This window comes from Elephantulus edwardii, unplaced genomic scaffold (genome assembly GCF_000299155.1).
Source record: "Elephantulus edwardii isolate Elephantulus edwardi_28Jun2011 unplaced genomic scaffold, EleEdw1.0 scaffold00043, whole genome shotgun sequence".
Classification (NCBI taxonomy): domain Eukaryota; kingdom Metazoa; phylum Chordata; class Mammalia; order Macroscelidea; family Macroscelididae; genus Elephantulus; species Elephantulus edwardii.
In genome coordinates, this window is record NW_006399793.1 from 11487129 (window position 1) to 11492793 (window position 5665).

The window sequence follows — 5665 nt, forward strand, 5'->3', positions numbered from 1 at the left end:
CAGGACAGAACAGAGTTTAGGGCAGTTGTACATAGGGTCGCTATGAGTCACAAGCAACTCGACGGCACTTAACAACAACAGTGCCACTGAGTCATAGACAACCCATAGAGACCCTATGAATGAAAGTCTTGAACACAAAACTTCCATCTTTTTCCCAAGTTCATAGAATTTCCCAAGGCAACTTATTTTGGAAGTGGATGTCAGTCCTGCTTCCAAGCTTGTTTTATTCGGAGATCCACAAAAAGCAGGCCCAAAAGCTTCAGGCCCAGGACCCAAAAGTCTTTTTAAATAGAAGGTCAAATCCAATCAGCTCACACCCTGCTGTGAACAAAAGCCACACCCTAGTCTCAATCCCAAACCAGAATCCAGAATGGGCCATCCCATCTCTCTCTCTGTCTCTCTATTTCTGTCTCTCTCTTCGCCCCAGACCCCCGCACCCAGGAATCTTGACCTACCAAGCTGATAAATATTAGTCATTATAGCTGCTTTGAAATCAGCTCCAAGACATATATGTATAGCATGACAAAAGACAAAATTATGTACAATATAATAAAATACTCCCAGTCTTATAATCTTTTTGTAATCATCAATATGTTCTACTACATATCATGACCTTAGGTGACCTAGTGAGTAAGAAGTTGTACTGTCAACCCAATGACAGGCAGATTGAATCCATCAGCTGCTCTTTAGGAAAAGATGAGCAATTTCCTCCCATGCAATTTACAGCCTCTGTAAACTCACTAGTCGGGTCTGACTGGACAGCATTTAACAGCAAGCAATCTAGGAGGCTCCATTCTTCAGCATTATGTCAGCAAATATTGTCACCCACAGGATTTTTACTGGCCAATTTTCAGAAATAGATTTACAGGTCTTTTTTCCATCAGCCTATTTTAAACTGTAAGGAGCTCTGATAGCCCAATGGCAAGAAGCTGTGCTGCAATCGCAAAGGCACGTGGTTCAAATCCACAAGCTCCTCCATGGGAAAAAGATAGACAATCTCCTACTATATGATTAATTGCATCTGAAAACCTATCAGAGGGTCAACAATGGGTCATTTATGACACGATAGTATACAACAACAACATCTTAAACTGGAAGCTCTACTGAAATCTGACCACAATAGGTGACTCTGATGCTGTTTTAAATGTGATGGCATTGCTTCTAGAATCATAGCAACAGGTATGTGATGAGGGAGGGGAATATTGTTGTGTCAGTTTTGGAATATCCAATCTACTACAACCTGTGACCCTAAGCCTGGTTTTCTTCAAAGGAAATTGATATTTAACTGAAGAATGACTGGAATGTCCAGCAACACTGTAATTAGGTAAAACAGCCCTATCTAATGACACGGGATAGCAGGGTGCTGCTCTTCACTCATCAGACCCAGTAACATGTAAAGGTTGATAGTGGGGTTTTCTTATGCTCCCTGGTACATAGGTAGGGATTCCCAGACATTGGGCCATGGGGGCCAAAAGGAAATCAATTCACGTATCAAACTGAAAGATTGAAGTAGACTCAATCAGAGAATGGACACAGATCAACAACGGAAAAAAAAAAATAAAGCAAGTGCTTGCTTATATTGCTGTATTACAAGAAATATAAGAAATACTTTGCTTTGATTATTGAAACCTTGCAACCTGTCCCCACTAGCTTGGCTTTTCACTGATCAAAATGTTCTAAATCCGTATTCACAAAGCATGAAATTTCCCTATACACCATCTCTTTGTTTAGTCCTCACAACAGTCCTATAAATACCATTATTCTAAAAGTACCTAGTCAGACTGATTCTAAAATTTCTCTACTGGTGTAGCAAGATAGCTCAAGATGCAAATGAGGTACAAACTTTCTCTGGAAAAAAATATCTCTACTTTTATCTCTGGAAAAAAAGAGTTTTTCCCCCCTTTGGTGAAAAAGGACTTATAATAGCCTAGTAGTAGGAAGCTGTGCTACCATCTCAAAGGCGCATGGGTCAAGTCAACCAGCTGCTCTTCAGGAAAAGGACAGGAAATCTCTTTCTGTGCAATTTACTGCCTCTGAAAACCTGCTGCAGTGTCAGCTATGAGTTGGTTCCAACTCGATGGTACACAGTAACAACAACACATCTTCAATATTCAAGGTACACCAGAATCAGATTTTGTCATATACCATCAACATATGAACGATTATGACCAGATAAATATTACATGCTAAATGGAAGCAGGAGTGGCAACCACTTCCTAAACAACATGCCTGTGGAAACTCTATGAGCTTTGATAAATGTCAATAGTTATAGGAAGGCTTCAGGCCTTTTGTTCATCACATTGCCATGAGTCGTGCTTGACTCAAAGGCAATCAACAATAGTTAGCCTAATTGAATAGCATTTCAGTATTGGGACATGTCTATCAAGTCATTACTTCAGGTAATTTATGTAGTCAGTAGGTGCTGTCAAGTCAGTTCTAACTCATAGTGATCCTATGTACAATAGAAAGAAGCCCTGCCTTATCCTGTGCACTCCTGACAATCTCTGATGTATTTAATCCCATAGCTCCAATCACTGTGTAAATCCATCACATTGAAGCTCTTCCTTTCTTTTGTTAATCCTCTACTCTTCCAAGCATGAAGGATTTTTCCAAGAACTGAGCCCTCCTAACAACATGGTCCAAGTATGTGAGATGGTATATCATTATTCTTGTATCTAAAGAGTATTCTGGTTGTACTTCCAAGAAAATGTTTTCTTTTGGCAGTCTATGGTGTATTCAATATTCTTCACTAACACCACAAGTCAAAAGCACAGATTTTTTTTTCTTTTCTTTTGACTTCTTTACACATTGCACAACTTTTGCATGAATATGAAGCAACTGAAAACATCATGGCTAGTTTCCCATCATGCATGCATCCTATAGTGGTTGTCAGTTGCCATCAAGTGAACTACAACTCATAGCAATGCCCAATGAATAACAGATCTGAACTTTGTCCTATCTTGTACCATCCTCATCATCTTTCATATATTTGAGCCCATCGTTATAGTCACTTTGTTAAACCATTTTGCTAAGGGTTTTCCTCTTCTTTACTGATCCTCAAACTTACCAAACACCATGTCTTTTTCTGAGGACTGGTCACTCCTAACGACATTCCCAAAGTATATGAGAGAAAGTTTCACTACCCTTGCTTCTGAGGAGCACACTAAATGACTTTTTCAAGATGTATCTCTTCTTTCTTTTGTCAGTCTCATGGGATATTAGGTACTATTTTCCTACAACACATCTCAAAAATATTGATTTTTTTCTTTATCATTCTTAATCATTGTCCAGTTTTCAGATGCATAAAAAAGAAATACTTGAAAAGATCAGGTGCACCTTAGTCTTTAAACTGACATCCTCGCTCTTTAGTACTTTGGAGCAGTCCTTGACAGTAGATTTTCACATCATAATACATCTTTTGATCTCTTGACTGCTGTTACCAGTGCTGTTGATTGCAGATCTAAGTAAGATTAAATCAATCTTCAGTCTTATCTCCATTTACCATGGTGTCTATAGACAGGTTAAATAAAATAAATGCTACACAAACTCTTCTTTACTATTTCCCTCTACAAAAATAATGTTCATTTGCTTCTGGTATTTGTTTTCTTCACTAAATCAGTTCCTGATCTACAACAAATAATCTCTTCACATTCCATTTTGGAAAATCCTGTAGTATCAAAAGGATGTTTTTACAAAATGGTTCCATTTAGAAGTAATTCTATAGCAAAGCCCTCAAGGATCATGATGGAAGTTTTAGTAGTCTATCATCTTGGATGCAATGATTCAGCCATTATGGTACGTATCATGGGGTCCTTGGTTTAATGAAATTTTTGCTTCAAGGCACCAAACATGTGGTACCCAGTGTACCACAAAATCAGGTAAAACAGGTGTTTCCTCAGTTAACAATTTAGGGTTTTGTTACACACACAAAAAAAGTGAGTGAACTAAAATGAAAGATAAGATTTCTAGGAAAACATACCAACATTCCGAACTTCCTTTTCCCCAAAAAACCTTGGATATATAGTCTCATGTATACATTTTTAAAGTAATTAATTTAATGCATGCTTTACTAAGAAAAATACACCCAAAAAGTCATTATTCACAACAATGTCACATTAACCAGAATGCATTTAATCAAAAAAATCTGTCAGGTAGTGAAGTGTAATTTTTAACTTCTCAGAAATTAACATAAGTAGCATGATTAATTGGAATTTACAATTTTATGAAAAATCTTGCTTAAATAAATAGATTTCTATGTTTATAAAATATTTGAAATCATGTTGCTCTCTACCTTAGTTTATTAGCAATTTCATTTAACTTTGGCACAATCAGATCTCTTCCATGCCACACAAAAATGTAATCCTTTGTTCATTTAATACATACAATGTATTATTTATTCTTCTCAGAATGCTCACATTTATTTTAAAATAGTACCCAAAACAATAATCATGATAAAATGAACTACCAAAAAGCCCAATTTCATTCCCACCATTCTAACTAGCTTAAAGAATATTAGAATTTTCAGTGAAAACATGAAATTTCTTTGGAATCTTAAATTGTTTCTCTGAAAACATTTCAAAATACCCTCAGAGATGGCCTATGGATGAAAGACTTAATTACAATTGGACAGTGGAAGCTGTGTGTATTCTCATCTAGCCTAACTTATTCTGGTTTATAAGTAACTTGTCTACTCAGTCCAAAGCTTCAGGAAATCAAATTTCAAAAGCAAAATAAAAAGTGCTTCCACTTTCTATTTTTGGGGGTTTTTTAATTATACTAGTTTATTTACAAAATTGGAATACATTGTTTTCCAGAACAGATTCTTCCAATTTCCCTCACCATCCCACCCATCAAATTGTACAACCCCATGATTAATCCCTCCCTCCCCCTGCCCATCCTCATCCCTCTGCTTCCACCCTCACCACTCCCTTTGATCTTTATGCTCATTGTACAATAATGGTTTTATACAATGTTTGTCCTTGTGGGACTGAGTTAGTTCATTCAGTATAATGTTTTCCAGTCCCTTCCAAGTTAGGTACTAATTTACAAAATAGTTGCTCCTGCATGCTTCATAGTATTCCATTGTATGAATGTACCATAATTTCTCAATGCATTCATTTGTGGTTGGAAATCTGGGCTGTTTCCATGTTCTTGCAATGGTGAATAACACTGCTATGAATATTGGTGTACAAGTCACTGTTTCTGCCTCAGTTCTCTTTTTCTCAGGATATAATCCAAGTGGTGGAATAGCTGGCTGGGTCATATGGAATTTCTATGTTCAGCTTTTTGAGGAAGCATCAAACTGCCTTCCAGAATGGTTTTACCATTTTACAAGCTCATCACTCAGCTGTCAGCCCTGGATCCAAGTGTTTCCACTTTTACCACTTCTACAAATCTGTTAACCTCAAAGGGAGCTTTGTTCATAGTTACGGTGACTATGCAATATATCCTCCAAATCAACACTGTTCTGGGGGAAAAAATGTTAAAAACTAATTGCTGTCAAGCCAACTCAGATTCATGGCAGTGCTATACATGTCAGAGTAGATCTCCGTTTCTCGGATTTTCAAAGACTGAAACTGAGGAGGACCTGAAGCGCCTGCTGCAGAGTGTCAAGGACTGCAGCCTACAATATGGATTGAGGCTCAATGTCAAGAAGATAAAGATT